Raw genomic sequence first — 18,480 nt, forward strand, 5'->3', positions numbered from 1 at the left:
GAAATCTTACTCTTACTTCATGTCTTGATTTGTAGCTGGGTGGCTGGCCCCTGATGTCCTCCTCCTCCTCTGGCTTCTTCTTTCCACCTCTCTCAGACTTCTCCTTCTATTTTTCGCCTCTCCCCCCACCCGGAACCCTGCCTATGCTTTCTTCTGCCTTGCTAGTGGCCATTCAGTTGTTTATTAGACCATCAGGTGTTTTAGACAGGCACAAGAACAAAGCTTCTCAGAGTTAAACAAATGCAACCTAAACAAAAGTAACACACCTTAAACCAAATGATACTCTACAGCATTTCCCATTTTTCTTGTAATGAAAATTAAGGTTTTTACTTTAACCTTGTCACCATCGTTTACAGAGAAAGTTTTACAAAGCTTGCATGAGTTAAGTCATGAAATTTTCACCATCCACAGTGTTCATCCCTCAGAAGGAATGGCGTCAGTCTGCTCTAAACACTGGGCCATACCCAAAATCTCTACACTTCCTCTCGGTGTTTACATGAAGACCCAAAGCTATGTGAGTAATATTCAAAATTACTCTATTGTATTGCTCATGGGATGCTCTGTGTTGTTATAGAGTATAGAATGTATCTGACCAAGGTATTTGGTTATTTGTTCCCGAAGAACAAAATTACATCAGAGGCACATTTATTATTAACGGATTCATGTGTTAAATAACGCCCATACACACATTACTAGGGAAGAGGAAGGCTAATATGGACCGATGATGACCAAGTCTGGGGTGGCAGTATAAGTCACGGACGATGACTACAATTCTGGGTGTCTGAGGTTCTCATCACCATACATGCTATGTGCCCCTGTTAACCGGGCAATAAACGTTAGGCATGTGGAGCCCGTACTGACATTATAATCAAGCAGTTTCATGAGTATTAGTGGATCGGTGAAGCATTTTATAAATATTCACACAAATATCAATGAAAACAAATTTTTGAGGCATAGATCAACTAGTAAACAAATATTTTTACCACAAATGCTACTGCTACATGTGGAACCTCTGGAAGTGTGTTAACAAGTATTAGTATAAAGTTGTATATAAACTTAATCCAAGTTCACATGGGAAGTATGCTTAATGGATTAAGCCCCAGTGGGGGTCAAGACCTTAATTTTTAAATCTTACTTGATTTCTTAAGACACTATCATAACAATGTGAATCCTAAATAACAAATAGTGAAAGGAGAAAGGTAGAAATCATTTGATAAATACCAATCTTTTTATTATCATTCTTCCTTTGTACTTCCTGGAAGGATGATGATTGACACCGCGTTTCCTGGCTGGGAGGTCCGTGGTTGCCCTGTCCCCATGTGTTGAGGATCAAGGGAACTGATGTAAGTGGAGTCAAGATTTTTGTTTTGCTTTGGGTGGCCTTGGTCACACATTTAGGTTGTCTTGGTAAAGGCATGCATAGGCTCCTGTTAGGCCATTGAGACTGCGTGCTCAATTAAACATGACCAATGAGCACCGTGTTGGGGATTTCCAAAATTAAGTAGGAAGACAGAATCAGGGTGGCACAAAATCTGTTGCATAATTTTAAAACAAATCCAGATTTTGTGACTTGTTATAGGACTACTGCGAGTGAGGCAGACAGTTAGGTGATACATACATAGAAAGTGTGAGAGAAGGGAAAAGGCAGTGTTGGATCAGTGATGACCACTGATGATGATTGATCCGTGGAGCATGACTACAGGCCTGAGTGTCTGAGCTTCACACCAGAACACATGTAGTGTGGAATTGTGATAGATGTCAGGTGTAGTGCGTGATAGTGTATTATCATGGCATTTTTGTTCGTGAGTTTTCATTACATTCATATAAATAGAGTCAAATAAAACACATGAGAGGGGAAGGGATTCTCAAATAATACCATGTAGTAATGCTAAGAGTACATATACATATATACATCAAGTTAAGGAACCCATTAGCAATGGATTTCCAGAGGTGTAATCCCTTGGCTAAGGCTGCTCGGTGCTGTTTGCCATGACAGTCAAGTAAAGCAGGGGGTAACCAGGCTACAATCCACAGCCCAAGAGATACTAGGTATGAAGGAGGACCTTAAGAGAGACAGAAGAACTCCTGAGTGAATTGCCAACCTGGGAGGAGGGGTGGAGATAAGCAGAAGTGGGAAGAGAACAATGAGGGAAGTAGATGGTGGATTTGGGGGAGCGAAAGAGATGGAGAGACATGAAAGAGATGTCTTCTTGATGGAGCGAGCCATTATGGGGTAAGGAAGAAACCTCGTAGAAGGGAAATTCCCAGGAATCCACAAGGATGAGCCCAGCTAATACTCCGAGCCATAGTGGAGGGGGTGCCTCAACTGACCCTCTCCTCTAATCAGATTGATGACTACCCTAATTGTCATCATAGAACCTTCATCCAGTACTAATGGAAGCAGATGCAGAGATCCACAGCTAAGCACTTTGTGGAGCTCCCGGAGTCCAGTTGAAGCAAAGGAGGAGAGATTATATGAGCAAAGGGGACAAGATCATGATGGGGAAACCCACAGAGACCTGAGCTCATGGGAGCTCACTGACTCTGGCCTGACAACTGGGGAACCTGCATGGGACCGAACTAGGCCCCCTGAATGTGGGTGACAGTTGTGTGACTTGGACAATTTATGGGGCCACTGGCAGTGGCACCAGGACTTATCCTTCGTGCACGAACTGGCTTTTTGGTGCCCATTCCCCATGGAGGGATGCCTTGCTCAGCCTTGATGCAGCAGCTTGGTCCTGCCTGGCCTTGATATGGCAGACTTCCTTGACTCCCCCTGGGAGGCTTTACCCTCTCTGAGGACTGGATAGGAGGTTGGGTAGAGGAAAATTGGGGGGTGGGTGGGAGCAGCGGGCAGGGGAGAGGGAACTGTGGTTGGTATCTAATGTGAAAAAAGAACTCTTAAATTAAAATAAATAAACACATAAAATGATAAATTGTTGGTCAAAATTCTTGTTCAGGTTAGAACCGGGTCTCCCGTGTACTTTCTCAAGAAGAATGTATCAAAGTTTTGTATTCGTAGATGAGTGAAATAAAAAAGAAACAACACAAGGATTATTGTATAGAACATGATTTTGTGATTTTGTGTATAATCCATTCTTCTTTTCATCTCTCTGGATATTCCTGAGTTGCCCTTCCTTGTGGATCACGATGTCTACGGCGAGCCTAGGGTCTTGGGAGCACAGTGACCAGGTAAGGACAGTCTATTTTCCTGTGTTACTCCGACTGCTTCTCCTTATTCTTAAATGAATTACACACTGCTCGAGAAGGACACATCCAGTTGAAGACAGATACAAAATATCATGGACACAGTTTCTTAATATCATTAACTTTAACATAAATCTCATGACACACTGAATCAAAGAATTGATCTAAAGTATTCTTAAGAAGTGCTCTAAAGCATATTTAATGACATATTTGATTCCTTGTATTTATCTGTCTCTGTTTTTCTCTCTATCCATGTATCTGTCTATCCATCTTGAACTATAATTCCATCATTAATGTATGTATATATGTATCCTATCTATCTATCTATCTATCTATCTATCTATCTATCTATCTATCAGCTATCTATCAGCTATCTATCTATCCATCCATCCATCCATCATCTATCATATCCATGATAACATCTGTCTTTTTTATTGTACTGTTTCTGTTGAATCACAGCTGCATTGACACTCTAATAAATACAGAAACAGGGTATGGTTATCTCAAGGTTTGAAGCCAAAATGGAAGCTAGTGAGGACCTGCTGTTGCCAAACAGGTGGATGGTTCATCCATTCCCAGACTCTTTAGAAGACCAATTCAAGTGAACCACTCAGGTTTTTACAAGGTGGTTCTATTTATTTATTTATTAAGACACACTATAGTATTATACCACTTCGGTGCTGTCTCCTTGAAGTTTCTGGAATAAAGAATCCCATATGCATCCAGACGGCTCTTTGAATATTTACATTTGACAGACAGCTGCGGAGACTGAGTCAGGATCTACTTGCCTTCTACCTAGGTGCACTCAGAAGATTTAGCACTTCCCTTCGAGTAGGGAATGCGTAGCTAGACAGACATATGGACCAGTTTTGTTTCCTACGGTTTTATCTGGTATTCAGTGGTAGGAAAGTTAATACAGCTAACACTGTAAGTGACTCTTTGTAGCTTCGGCTACAGCGAACATGAGGCTAGTCTCAATCAGTGTTTGTTGAGCGGGGCTTGGCTACAAAACTCTGACTCTAGACTGTGCCCCCCTATCTCTCCATTCATTTCATATTTCTATCTTTGTACTGCTAGACACACTGGACTCAGCTAGACACACAATACCTGTAATGCTCCGTTTATCATGGAATAGGTGTTTATCTCTGAGTTCTATATCCTTCCATCTTTTCTCATGGCTGCTGGCTTCATGGCTTATTGTAGGACTTTGCTTTAAAACTTAGTTAAGGGAGGAAAGGTTGACATTAGTAAATTCTTCAATCTTTATTATTCAAATGTTGCAAAAATCATTACACATTAAAATGAACCAAACCCAAAGACGTCAATTTTTTTAAGTGAAAAAAAATAAATAGCTATTACCACAGATTCACCAACATCTATAGAAAAAGATTTACATACTTAACACATAGTTAAAGTATTAAATTTTCATCATCCACAGTGCTCGTCCCACTGAAGGAATGGCTCAGTCTGCTTTAAACACTGGGCCACACCCATAATCTCTACACTTATTCTCAGTGCTCACCTGAAGTCCAAATCCTGTGTGAGTAATATTCAAAATTATTGTCTTGTTTTGCTCTATGTTATTATAGTTTAGAGCAGAGGTTAGGTAATCTGGAAAAAAAAAAAAAACCAAAATAAAATCAGAGGCACTTTTATTTGTTAATGAATTACTGTGTTAAATAACAAACACACACATATTACTAGAGAAGAGGTAGGCTATCACGGACCAATGATGACAATTCCCCTGCGGCGATATAAGTCACGGACGATGACTACAATTATGGGTGTCTGAGGTTCTTTCTCATCATAACACATCCCATTTGCTCCTGTTAGCCTGGACAAACCACTAGGCTTGTGGAGTACATACTGTTCATTAGAAGCATGCACTTTGATGAAATTTCTTAGTGGATCAATGACATGATATAAATATTCACACAAATACAAATGTAAATAAATATGGTGGCATTGATCAATGAGTAGATAACTGTTTTACTACAAATGCTACCGCTACTGCTTGTAGATACTCTAGAAATCTATTAAAAGTTAATTGGCTTAAAGATGTATATAAACTGCATGCAAGTTCACATAGGAAGTATAATTAATGGATTAAGGCCCAGTGAGGGTCAAGACCTTAATCTTATATCTCACGTGATTTCTTAAGACACTCTCATAACAATGTGAATCCTAAGTAACGAATAGTGAAAGGAGAAACGTAGAACTCAATTTGAAAACTGTCAATGTTTTTGTTATCTTCTCTGCTGTGTAATCCCTGGATGGATGATGATTGCCACCTTGTTTCCTGGCTGGGAGGTCCACGGTTGCCCAGTCCTCATGTGTGAGGATCAAGGGAACTGATGTAAGTGGAGTCAAGATTTTCGTTTTGCTATGGGTGGCCTTGATGAGATACCCCTCTCTTAGTAAAGTGTCGTTTTTTGTTTTTGTCTTTTCTGGGGGGCCCCCCATCCGGTTACCAGGTCAAGCACACATGGAGGCTTATACCAAATTATAAATATCTGGCCTTAGCTTGGCTTATTTCTTGCCAGATTTCCTTCACTTTAAATGATGCCATCTACCTTTTGCCTCTGGGCTTCTCATGTTCTCTTACTTCTGGAAATCTTACTCTTACTTCATGTCTTGATTTGTAGCTGGGTGGCTGGCCCCTGATGTCCTCCTCCTCCTCTGGCTTCTTCTTTCCACCTCTCTCAGACTTCTCCTTCTATTTTTCGCCTCTCCCCCCACCCGGAACCCTGCCTATGCTTTCTTCTGCCTTGCTAGTGGCCATTCAGTTGTTTATTAGACCATCAGGTGTTTTAGACAGGCACAAGAACAAAGCTTCTCAGAGTTAAACAAATGCAACCTAAACAAAAGTAACACACCTTAAACCAAATGATACTCTACAGCATTTCCCATTTTTCTTGTAATGAAAATTAAGGTTTTTACTTTAACCTTGTCACCATCGTTTACAGAGAAAGTTTTACAAAGCTTGCATGAGTTAAGTCATGAAATTTTCACCATCCACAGTGTTCATCCCTCAGAAGGAATGGCGTCAGTCTGCTCTAAACACTGGGCCATACCCAAAATCTCTACACTTCCTCTCGGTGTTTACATGAAGACCCAAAGCTATGTGAGTAATATTCAAAATTACTCTATTGTATTGCTCATGGGATGCTCTGTGTTGTTATAGAGTATAGAATGTATCTGACCAAGGTATTTGGTTATTTGTTCCCGAAGAACAAAATTACATCAGAGGCACATTTATTATTAACGGATTCATGTGTTAAATAACGCCCATACACACATTACTAGGGAAGAGGAAGGCTAATATGGACCGATGATGACCAAGTCTGGGGTGGCAGTATAAGTCACGGACGATGACTACAATTCTGGGTGTCTGAGGTTCTCATCACCATACATGCTATGTGCCCCTGTTAACCGGGCAATAAACGTTAGGCATGTGGAGCCCGTACTGACATTATAATCAAGCAGTTTCATGAGTATTAGTGGATCGGTGAAGCATTTTATAAATATTCACACAAATATCAATGAAAACAAATTTTTGAGGCATAGATCAACTAGTAAACAAATATTTTTACCACAAATGCTACTGCTACATGTGGAACCTCTGGAAGTGTGTTAACAAGTATTAGTATAAAGTTGTATATAAACTTAATCCAAGTTCACATGGGAAGTATGCTTAATGGATTAAGCCCCAGTGGGGGTCAAGACCTTAATTTTTAAATCTTACTTGATTTCTTAAGACACTATCATAACAATGTGAATCCTAAATAACAAATAGTGAAAGGAGAAAGGTAGAAATCATTTGATAAATACCAATCTTTTTATTATCATTCTTCCTTTGTACTTCCTGGAAGGATGATGATTGACACCGCGTTTCCTGGCTGGGAGGTCCGTGGTTGCCCTGTCCCCATGTGTTGAGGATCAAGGGAACTGATGTAAGTGGAGTCAAGATTTTTGTTTTGCTTTGGGTGGCCTTGGTCACACATTTAGGTTGTCTTGGTAAAGGCATGCATAGGCTCCTGTTAGGCCATTGAGACTGCGTGCTCAATTAAACATGACCAATGAGCACCGTGTTGGGGATTTCCAAAATTAAGTAGGAAGACAGAATCAGGGTGGCACAAAATCTGTTGCATAATTTTAAAACAAATCCAGATTTTGTGACTTGTTATAGGACTACTGCGAGTGAGGCAGACAGTTAGGTTATACATACATAGAAAGTGTGAGAGAAGGGAAAAGGCAGTGTTGGATCAGTGATGACCACTGATGATGATTGATCCGTGGAGCATGACTACAGGCCTGAGTGTCTGAGCTTCACACCAGAACACATGTAGTGTGGAATTGTGATAGATGTCAGGTGTAGTGCGTGATAGTGTATTATCATGGCATTTTTGTTCGTGAGTTTTCATTACATTCATATAAATAGAGTCAAATAAAACACATGAGAGGGGAAGGGATTCTCAAATAATACCATGTAGTAATGCTAAGAGTACATATACATATATACATCAAGTTAAGGAACCCATTAGTAATGGATTTCCAGAGGTGTAATCCCTTGGCTAAGGCTGCTCGGTGCTGTTTGCCATGACAGTCAAGTAAAGCAGGGGGTAACCAGGCTACAATCCACAGCCCAAGAGATACTAGGTATGAAGGAGGACCTTAAGAGAGACAGATGTACATGGCCACTCCTGGGAAGGGGAAATAAATAAGAACTCCTGAGTGAATTGCCAACCTGGGAGGAGGGGTGGAGATAAGCGGAGGTGGGAAGAGAACAATGAGGGAAGTAGATGGTGGATTTGGGGGAGCAAAAGAGATGGAGAGACATGAAAGAGATGTCTTCTTGATGGAGCGAGCCATTATGGGGTAAGGAAGAATCCTCGTAGAAGGGAAATTCCCAGGAATCCACAAGGATGAGCCCAGCTAATACTCCGAGCCATAGTGGAGGGGGTGCCTCAACAGACCCTCTCCTCTAATCAGATTGATGACTACCCTAATTGTCATCATAGAACCTTCATCCAGTACTAATGGAAGCAGATGCAGAGATCCACAGCTAAGCACTTTGTGGAGCTCCCGGAGTCCAGTTGAAGCAAAGGAGGAGAGATTATATGAGCACAGGGGACAAGATCATGATGGGGAAACCCACAGAGACCTGAGCTCATGGGAGCTCACTGACTCTGGCCTGACAACTGGGGAACCTGCATGGGACCGAACTAGGCCCCCTGAATGTGGGTGACAGTTGTGTGACTTGGACAATTTATGGGGCCACTGGCAGTGGCACCAGGACTTATCCTTCGTGCACGAACTGGCTTTTTGGAGCCCATTCCCCATGGAGGGATGCCTTGCTCAGCCTTGATGCAGCAGCTTGGTCCTGCCTGGCCTTGATATGGCGGACTTCCTTGACTCCCCCTGGGAGGCTTTACCCTCTCTGAGGACTGGATAGGAGGTTGGGTGGAGGAAAATTGGGGGGTGGGTGGGAGCAGCGGGCAGGGGAGAGGGAACTGTGGTTGGTATCTAATGTGAAAAAAGAACTCTTAAATTAAAATAAATAAACACATAAAATGATAAATTGTTGGTCAAAATTCTTGTTCAGGTTAGAACCGGGTCTCCCGTGTACTTTCTCAAGAAGAATGTATCAAAGTTTTGTATTCGTAGATGAGTGAGATAAAAAAGAAACAACACAAGGATTATTATATAGAACATGATTTTGTGATTTTGTGTATAATCCATTCTTCTTTTCATCTCTCTGGATATTCCTGAGTTGCCCTTCCTTGTGGATCACGATGTCTACGGAGAGCCTAGGGTCTTGGGAGCACAGTGACCAGGTAAGGACAGTCTATTTTCCTGTGTTACTCCGACTGCTTCTCCTTATTCTTAAATGAATTACACACTGCTCGAGAAGGACACATCCAGTTGAAGACAGATACAAAATATCATGGACACAGTTTCTTAATATCATTAACTTTAACATAAATCTCATGACACACTGAATCAAAGAATTGATCTAAAGTATTCTTAAGAAGTGCTCTAAAGCATATTAATGACATATTTGATTCCTTGTATTTATCTGTATCTGTTTTTCTCTCTATCCATGTATCTGTCTATCCATCTTGAACTATAATTCCTTCATTAATGTATGTATATATGTATCCTATCTATCTATCTATCTATCTATCTATCTATCTATCTATCTATCTATCTATCTATCTATATATCTATCTATCTATCTATCCATCATCTATCATATCCATGATAACATCTGTCTTTTTTATTGTACTGTTTCTGTTGAATCACAGCTGCATTGACACTCTAATAAATACAGAAACAGGGTATTGTTACCTCAAAGTTTGAAGCCAAAATGGAAGCTAGTGAGGACCTGCTGTTGCCAAACAGGTGGATGGTTCATCCATTCCCAGACTCTTTAGAAGACCAATTCAAGTGAACCACTCAGGTTTTTACAAGGTGGTTCTATTTATTTATTTATTAAGATGCACTATAGTATTATACCACTTCGGTGCTGTCTCCTTGAAGTTTCTGGAATAAAGAATCCCATATGCATTCAGATGGCTCTTTGAATATTTACATTTGACAGACAGCTGCGGAGACTGAGTCAGGATCTACTTGCCTTCTACCTAGGTTCACTCAGAAGATTTAGCACTTCCCATCTAGTAGGGAATGCGTAGCTAGACAGACACATGGACCAGTTTTGTTTCTTACGGTTTTATCTGGTATTCAGTTGTAGGAAAGTTAATACAGCTAACACTGTAAGTGACTCTTTGGCTTTGACATGAGCTTCATCTACAGCAAACACTGTTAGTTAGTCCCAATTAATTTTTTGATGGTGCTTGGTACTAAATACCTGCCTGTAGCCTGAGTCTCCCTATTTCTCCATTCATTAATATTTCTGATTTTCTACTTGTTCATACTCCTCTTAATTTTCACAGAAATATCTGATATATTCAGTTAATCAAGGAATCTTTCTTGTCTCTCTGAGTCCTACATTTTGAAATTCATGCTCTAAGCTGCTGTCTTCATTGTTCTTTTTGCTTTAATACTTAAAGGGAAGAAAGATTGACATTGTGAGTTTCTTAAATGTTTATTATAAAAATAATGATTAAATCATTACACATTAAGATGAACCTGACCCAAATACTTAATTTTTTAAGTGAAGATACTGTAGCTATTACCACAAATTTACAAACGTCTACAGAAAAAGTTTTACAAAGCTTACGTTAGTTATATAAAGTTTTCATCATCTGCAGTGCTCATCCATCTGAAGGATTGGCTTTTCTGTGCCTTAAACTCTGGGCCACACTCATAATTTCTACACTTCCTCTGGGTGTTTACATGAAGACCCAAATCCTGTGTGAGTAGTATTCAAAATTATTGTATTGTTTTGCTCAGTGTGTTTCTCTATGCTACTATAGAGTATGCAATGAATCTTAGCATGTTATTTGTTATTCTGAAGAATTAAATAAAATCAGAGGCACTTTTATTGTTACTGAATTCATGTGTTAAATAACACATATACACACATTATTAGCAGAAGAGGAAGGCTAATATGGACCGATGATGACCAAATCTGGGGTGACAGTATAAGTCACGGACGATGACTACAATTCTGTGTGTCTGAGGTTCTCATCATAATACATCCTATGTGCCCCTCTTAGCCAAGAAACACATGTTGGGCATTTGGATCACATACTGTCATTAGTAACATGCACTTTCATGCATTTTTCTTTGAGGATCAATGAAACATAATATAAATATTTACACAAATGCTAATGAAAATAAATTTTTGAGCCCTTGATCAAGTAGTAAATAAATATTTCACCACAAGTTCTGCTTTTACATGCAGAAACTCTTGAAGTCTGTTAAAAACTAATTGGTTTAAAGATGTATATAAGGTTTATCCAAGTTCATATATGAAATATAATTAATGGATTAAGCTCCACTTAGGTTCAAGACCTTAATTTTCAATCTCACTTGAATTCTTAAGACACTATCATAACAATATGAATCCTAAATAACAAATATTGAAAGAGAAATGTGGAAATCATTTGATAAATATCAATTTTTTTAGTATCATTCTTCCTTTGTACTTCCTGAAAGGATGATGATTGACACCGTGTTTCCTGGCTGGGAGGTCCGTGGTTGCCCTGTCCCCATGTGTTGAGGATCAAGGGAACTGATGTAAGTGGAGTCAAGATTTTTGTTTTGCTTTGGGTGGCCTTGGTCACACATTTAGGTTGTCTTGGTAAAGGCATGCATTGGCTCCTGTTAGGCCAATTGAGACTGCGTGCTCAATTAAACTTGACCATGAGCACCGTGTTGGGGATTTCCAAAATTAAGTAGAAAGACAGAATCAGGGTGGCACAAAATCTGTTGCATAATTTCAAAACAAATCCAGATTTTGTGACTTGTTATAGGACTACTGCGAGTGAGGCGGACAGTTAGGTGATACATACATAGAAAGTGTGAGAGAAGGGAAAAGGCAGTGTTGGATCAGTGATGACCACTGATGATGATTGATCCGTGGAGCATGACTACAGGTCTGAGTGTCTGAGCTTCACACCAGAACTCATGTAGTGTGGAATTGTGATAGATGTCAGGTGTAGTGCGTGATAGTGTATTATCATGGCATTTTTGTTCATGAGTTTTCATTACATTTATAATATTAGAGTAAAATATAATAATAGGGGAAATATTCTCCACAATCATATCAAGTAGTAATGCTAACAGAATATATATATATATCTACGTTCAGAACCCCACTAGTAATGAATTTCCATAGGTATAATCCCTTTGCTAAGGATGCTGTGTTTAAAATGGTGTTCCAAATTCTTGTTAGGGTTAGAACCCAGTCTCCTGTATATTTTATCAACAAGAATTTTTTATAGTTTTATATGCTAGATAAATAAAATAAAAAAGAAACAGCACAGGGTCATTTTATGGAACTTGATTGTGTTTATAATCCATTCTTCCTTTCATCTCTCTGGATATTCCCAAGATGAGTTACCCTTCCATCTGGATCATGATGTCCAAGGCTATCCTAGGGTTTTGGCAGTATAAGAGGCCATGTTAGTAATTCTTAAAGGAATTACAAATTACTCAAGAATGTCTCATCTGGTTAATGATAGATGGAAAATATTCTGGACACCGTTTCTTAATATTTTTAAGATTAAAATAATCAGTTGACACATTGAATCAAAAATTATTCTAAAGCATACTTAAGAATTTCTCTAACATATACTTTATAACCTAATTAGATAGTTTATATCTGTCTGAATCTATCTATCTATCTTTCTGTCCTATTTATATCCAACTTTTGTCCTTCTATCTGTCTGCCTCTTCATCCATCCAATTATCCCTTCATCTGTCCATCCATCTATATATCTGTCTGTCTGTTTTTCTGCCTGTTTATCTATATACCTCTATGTATATCATCTATATGATATATTGTGACATTAATATTGTTCTTTTTCTCTTTAATCATAGCTATAATCGCACTATCATAAATATGGAAAAACTGTATTGTTATTTCAATTAATGAAGCCAAATTGTAGGGTAGTAGGGATCTTCTTAGTGAAACAGGTGAATGGTTAATCCAGTCCCGAATGACTCTCTAGAAAATGCAAATAAACTGAACCGTTCATGTTTTTTCAATGGTGACTCTGTTTATTTAGACACACTATATTGTTATACCACTTCTATGCTGTCTACTTGAAATATCTGGAATAAAGAATCCCATATGCATCCAGATGGCTCTTTGAATATTTACATTTGACAGACAGCTGCAGAGACTGAGTCAGGATCTACTTGCCTTCTACCTAGGTGCACTCAGAAGATTTAGCACTTCCCGTCGAGTAGGGAATGCGTAGCTAGACAGACACATGGACCAGTTTTGTTTCTTACGGTTTTATCTGGTATTCAGTTGTAGGAAAGTTAATACTTCTTACACTCTAAGTGACTCATTAGCTTTTTTTAAATTTTATTTTTTTATTTTATAATTTAATTTAATTTTACATATCAGTCATGGATTCCCCTGTCCTCTCCCCTCCCACCCACCACCCCCCTTCCCCCAGTCCACTCCCCATTTTCTTCTCCTCCAGGGCAAAGATTGCCCCGGGGATTCAGCTCAACATGTAGATTCAGTCCAGGCAGGCCCAGTTCCCTCCTCCCAGGCTGAGCCAAGTGTCCCTGCATAAGCCCCAGGTTCCAAATAGCCAGATCACGCACTAAGGACAGTTCCCGCTCCCACTGCCTGCTTGCCTCCTAAACAGTTCAATCTAATCAACTGTCTCTCTTATCCAGAAGGCCTGATCCAGTTGTGGGCTCCTCAGCTATTGTTTCATAGTTCATGTGTTTCCATTAATTTGGCTATTTGTCCCTGTGCTTTTTCCAATCCTGGTTTCAACAATTCTCACTCATATAATCCCTCCTCTTTCTCACCAGTTGGACTCCTGGGGCTCCACCTAGGGCCTGGCCATGAATCTTTGCATCTGCTTCCCTCAGTCATTGGGTGAGAGTTCTACCACAACAGTTAGGGTGTTTGGCCATCCGATCATCAGAGTAGATCAGTTTGGGCTTTCTCTTGACCATTACCAGTAGTCTATCTGGAGGTATCTTTGTGGATTTCTGGGGACCTCTCTAGCACTTTTCTTATTATTCTTATGTGGTCTTCATTTATCATGGTCTCTTATTCCTTGGTCTCCCTCTCTATTCTTGGTCCAGCTGGGATCTCCTGCTCCCCTAAGTTCTCTTTCCCTCGAACCTTGCCCTTCATTACCTCCACTCACATCCAGGTTGTTCATGTAGATCTCATCCATTTCTCTGCCATTGGGCGATTCCTGTGTCTTTCTTAGGGTCCTGTTTTCTAGGTAGCCTCCCTGGAGTTGTGAGTAGCAGTCTAGTCATCTTTGTTTTATATCTAGTATCCAATGGAGACTCATTAGCTTTTACAATGAGCTTCGTATACAGCAAACACAAGGTTAATCCCAATCAATTTTGTTGAGGTTCACTTAGCTATAAAAATCTGAGTATAAACTGAGACTCCCCATCTGTCCATTCATTTAGTATTTCTGTCTTTATACTCCTCAGAATGGACACACAAGCACCTGTCATGCCCAGGTAATCAAGAAATGGCTGCTTATCTCTCTGCGTTCTACATCCTGGAATCTGTGCTCATAGCTTCTGGCTTCACAGTTCATTTTGGGTCTTTGCTTTAATACTTAAAAGGAGGAAAAGGTGACATTAGTTTCTTAAAATATTAGAAAAATATTGCTAAAGTCAATACCCATTTAAACGAATCACACTACTGACGCAAATTTTATTTAATGAAAGTACGTATCTATTACCACAGATTCACAAACATCTACAGAAAGTGTTTTACAAAGCTTACATTAGTTAGTCATGAAATTTTCATCATTCACAGTGCTCATCCCTCAGAAGGATTGGCTTCAGTCTGCTTTAAACACTGGGCCACATTCATAATCTCTACACTTCCTCTCGGTGTTTACATGAAGACCCAAAACTTGTGTGAGTAATATTCAATATTATTGCTTGTTTTGCTCAGCAAAATGCTCTGTGTTATTATAGAGTATTGAATGTATCTGAGCAAGGGATTTGTTATTCGGAAGAACAAAATAATATCAGAGGCACTTTTATTGTGTCTGAATTAATGTGTTAAACAAAAAAAACATACACACATTACTAGAGAAGAAGAAGGCTAACATATACCGATGATGACTTGTTCTGACGATATTAGTCATGGACGATGACTACAATTAAAAGTCTGAGGTTCACATCACAATACATCCTATGTGCCCCTCTTAGCTAGGGAATAAAAGTCAGGCATTTGGGGCACATAGTGGTCATTAGCATCATGCATTTTCTTTGTTGTATCAATGAAAAATTTTATAAATATTTACACAAATATAAATGAAGATAAATTTTTGAGGCATTGATCAACTAGTAAATAAATATTTTACCACAAATGCTACTATTATTTGTGGATACTATGAAAGTCTGTTAAAAAACAATTGGCATCAAGATGTATATAAACTTTATCCAAGTTCACATAGGAAGTATAATTAGTGGGTTAAGCCCCAGTGAGGGTCAAGACCTTAATTTTGAATCTTACTGGATTTCTTAAGACACTATCATAACAATGTAAAATCTAAATAACAAATGATAAAATGATAAATGTAGAAATAATTTGAAAAATATCAATGTTTTTATTACCTTCCCGGTTATGTACTCCATGGATGTATGCTGGGTAACACATGATTGCTGGGCTGCAAGATCCTGGGTTGCCCTGCCCTCTTGCATATGGATCAAGGGAACTGAAGTAAGTGGAGTCAAAGTTGTCTTCTTTGTTTGCATGGCCTTCATACAACATTCCTTTCTTGGTAAAGGCTTGCAGAGGCTCCTGTAAGGCCAACTATAAGTTTGTGCCCACTCCACATGACAAAGCACACAATGTTGCCAATATCCAAAATTGAGAGAAAAGATAGGGTGGCACAAGATCTTTTCAATACCTTCAAACATCAGGATCCTGTGCTAGGATTTTGTGATTAATTGTTATGTAAATATTGAAATATAGAATGTGGGCGAGAAGGAGTGGGGCAGTGTTGGGTAAGTGGTGATCACTTCCTGTATGTCATCAGTACCTCATCATTGTAGGTCAGCATTGCTGGTGGAATCTTGCTTAGTTAGTATGTACAAAAGTAACAATCACTCTGGAAATGCAAAAATAGGTTACATGCATGGCTATGAAGCATGCACAAAGATCTCATTCTTAGGCCCTTGCAACTCACAGGACTCTACATGTAAAATGATGGATTAGTTAAGAAACAAATATAGAAATTTAAATAGTAGATTTTAAGGGTTGGTATTGGTTCAAAGATTACCGTGGGTGCCATAATGAGTCTTGGATCATAACTATAGGTCTAAGGACTCTAACATCCACATCCTAAAAGATCTAATCTATACCCATAATCTTAGTGACAGATGCTAGGAATAATCTTTTATAATTAAACACAAATATTAACAAAACTAAATTGGTAAGGCACTTTCCAACTAAAAAATAATTCTAGGGCTTGAGAGATGGCTCAGTAGCTAGAAGAACTAGCTGCTCTTGCATATGACCCACGGTGGGTTCATTCACCAATATAGCATCTCACAACTGCCTGTAACTCTAGTTCTAGGGAATCTGTTACCTTATTATGGCCTTTGTAGGCATCATACCCATTCGATACACATATATGCATGCATATAAAAATACTCATATAGATAAAATAAAAATATGTTTGGGAAAATAATTCCACAGTGAATGTTCTAATAATGTATTAGTGAATATATTATTAAATGTACTGATAATATATTCATGAACACAGTAGCTCATGAAGCACAGGATGACTGAGGATTCCACATGAAGTAAAATTATAAGCAACCTTCTTTGTATTGTCAGAGCTATGTCTAGTGTTTTTATTCTTAATAGACCACATCACAGAATCATACATATTTAGGTTTGTATAAAAAAGAGATATTAATTCATGCAAGCAGAGTGCATGAGTGAGTGAACAAAATGTCATTTTTTTTAATGATCTCTTCTGTGTTGTACTTAGAATGGATTCCACACCCAAGCTGATTTTCACACTCTGCCTTGGTCGTGAGCCTCATAATGAGCTGTTTCAGACAGTAAAATAGACACAGTGTGAATACAGTCTGCATTTTGATGTCACTTCATGATGCTTCAAAAGGCCATTCACTGTATTGATAAGAGCAACCATGGCAAATACTGAATGTGGTATGTGTTTGAAACACAAGATTGGATAAAATGTTGTCCAATTAAGGATATGTAATGAAAAAGGTCCTGGCAAAAGATATGGAGGAACTCTGTATTATACTTAAGGGTCTTGTCCTTAGTTTTTTTTTTTTTGTGAGCTAAAATTATCTCAGTAGTAGTAGTGATCAATTGCTCAATAAATGTGCCTAAATTAATAGAGAAGAGGAAGGCTGATGTTGGATCAATGATGACCATGGGTGCTGTATGAGTCATAGATTGTGACTACAGGTCTGAGAGTCTGAGGTTCACATCACAATCTATCCAGTGTATATTAGTATCTTAGTGAGAGATCTTAGGGATAATTAGGTAAAATATAAATTAAAAGAAATTTAGAAGTCCTTTTCTAATTAAGACATAATCCCATCACAATAATGCTAAATGTATATACTAAAGAGTAATTCACTCAGACATGATGACTAAGGATGCCTCATGAGCTTTAATCATTGGCAATGTTCATGGTAGGACTAAAGCCTTGGCCATTGGTTTTCTTAAGTACAGTATACCATAGGGTAATGAATACTTAGATAAGGGATGATAAGAATGAATGAGCAAGAGAAGTGACAAAATGCATGGATAAGTAAACAGAATGCCAATCTTTTTATAATTTCTTCTGCTTTATACTCTCAGAATGGATACCTCCAAGCTGTTTTACGTATTTTTCTTTGTCCTGAATTTGAAGTTCACTGTTCATGTATAAAAGATAAAGACTGTGTGAGTAGATCCTGTGTTCTTTTCTTGATTTGTGTTGCTTTTAATGACTGTTCCTGAATTGACAAAGGGACTATTCATCATCTGGCTTGTGGATGAAACACAATGTCTAAAAGAAATTTGCCAAATTGGGAATGTGTAATTAAAAGGTCACTCACCTGTGCAAATGATCCTAGGATGGTATAATCAAGAATTTCATACTTAGCTTTATTGTGACTCAAAATTTTCTCAATTGTACCAATGATCAATTGCTTAATAAATGTAAATTCATAAAGAAGAGGAGGGGCTGATGTTGGATCAGTGATGACTGAGTGTGTTGTATGAGTTGTGGATCATGACTACAGGTCTGGGATTCTGAGGTTCACATCATAAAATAGCTAGTGTATTATCCATGATCTCAGTGACAGATGTAACGAATAGTCTACTTTTATAATTAGATGAATATTAATATTATTATAAATTGATATAATAATAATATAACATGATGTAAATAAATATTAGTAAGTCATTTTCCAATCAAGACATCATTCCACAAAAGTGTAACTTATACATACACAAACCCAGTAGTATATTCACCAGTGATGACTAGGATGCCACATAAAGTAAAATTGTAGCAATGTTTTTGGTAGGAGCATATCTATAAGCATTTGTTTTCTTAAGAAAAAAATCTCATGGAGTAATGAACACTTAGATGAGAGTTAAGA

The 18,480-nt window shown here is 38.5% G+C and overlaps 1 long non-coding RNA gene, 6 other non-coding genes and 4 pseudogenes across 44 annotated transcripts in view; all 11 read left to right on the forward strand.

The window, feature by feature from the left end:
- LOC107402472 (uncharacterized) overlaps window positions 1-18,480 on the forward strand; it is a 147,610-nt gene that overhangs the window by 116,568 nt on the left and 12,562 nt on the right. For 30 of the 38 annotated variants that reach the window (XR_013044512.1, XR_013044511.1, XR_013044522.1 and 27 more), the window contains 12 exons: window positions 412-514; window positions 1,263-1,343; window positions 2,377-3,192; window positions 4,646-5,563; window positions 6,229-6,331; window positions 7,080-7,160; window positions 8,229-9,044; window positions 10,482-10,585; window positions 11,332-11,412; window positions 14,654-15,568; window positions 16,848-17,029; window positions 17,696-17,779. This is a non-coding gene — a long non-coding RNA (uncharacterized LOC107402472). The remainder of the gene's footprint in view (window positions 1-411; window positions 515-1,262; window positions 1,344-2,376; window positions 3,193-4,645; window positions 5,564-6,228; window positions 6,332-7,079; window positions 7,161-8,228; window positions 9,045-10,481; window positions 10,586-11,331; window positions 11,413-14,653; window positions 15,569-16,847; window positions 17,030-17,695; window positions 17,780-18,480) is intronic. The other 8 variants (XR_013044518.1, XR_013044536.1, XR_013044516.1 and 5 more) reach the window with 3 other exon arrangements.
- On the forward strand, window positions 715-792 carry LOC121822594 (small nucleolar RNA SNORD113/SNORD114 family; annotated as a pseudogene).
- Window positions 1,652-1,723, forward strand: LOC143268611 (small nucleolar RNA SNORD113/SNORD114 family). The gene has a single exon (XR_013044654.1). It is a non-coding gene; the product is annotated as a small nucleolar RNA SNORD113/SNORD114 family (small nucleolar RNA).
- LOC143268599 (small nucleolar RNA SNORD113/SNORD114 family) lies at window positions 4,930-5,006 on the forward strand (annotated as a pseudogene).
- LOC143268581 (small nucleolar RNA SNORD113/SNORD114 family) lies at window positions 6,532-6,609 on the forward strand (annotated as a pseudogene).
- LOC143268613 (small nucleolar RNA SNORD113/SNORD114 family) lies at window positions 7,469-7,540 on the forward strand. The gene has a single exon (XR_013044656.1). It is a non-coding gene; the product is annotated as a small nucleolar RNA SNORD113/SNORD114 family (small nucleolar RNA).
- On the forward strand, window positions 10,782-10,859 carry LOC121822596 (small nucleolar RNA SNORD113/SNORD114 family; annotated as a pseudogene).
- Window positions 11,721-11,792, forward strand: LOC121822599 (small nucleolar RNA SNORD113/SNORD114 family). Its single transcript, XR_006063779.1, has one exon. It is a non-coding gene; the product is annotated as a small nucleolar RNA SNORD113/SNORD114 family (small nucleolar RNA).
- LOC121822595 (small nucleolar RNA SNORD113/SNORD114 family) lies at window positions 14,954-15,024 on the forward strand. Its single transcript, XR_006063778.1, has one exon. It is a non-coding gene; the product is annotated as a small nucleolar RNA SNORD113/SNORD114 family (small nucleolar RNA).
- On the forward strand, window positions 17,246-17,317 carry LOC121822577 (small nucleolar RNA SNORD113/SNORD114 family). Its single transcript, XR_006063762.1, has one exon. It is a non-coding gene; the product is annotated as a small nucleolar RNA SNORD113/SNORD114 family (small nucleolar RNA).
- On the forward strand, window positions 18,070-18,141 carry LOC121822581 (small nucleolar RNA SNORD113/SNORD114 family). Its single transcript, XR_006063766.1, has one exon. It is a non-coding gene; the product is annotated as a small nucleolar RNA SNORD113/SNORD114 family (small nucleolar RNA).

This window comes from Peromyscus maniculatus, chromosome 14 (genome assembly GCF_049852395.1).
Source record: "Peromyscus maniculatus bairdii isolate BWxNUB_F1_BW_parent chromosome 14, HU_Pman_BW_mat_3.1, whole genome shotgun sequence".
In the NCBI taxonomy this organism is placed as follows: Eukaryota; Metazoa; Chordata; class Mammalia; order Rodentia; family Cricetidae; genus Peromyscus; species Peromyscus maniculatus.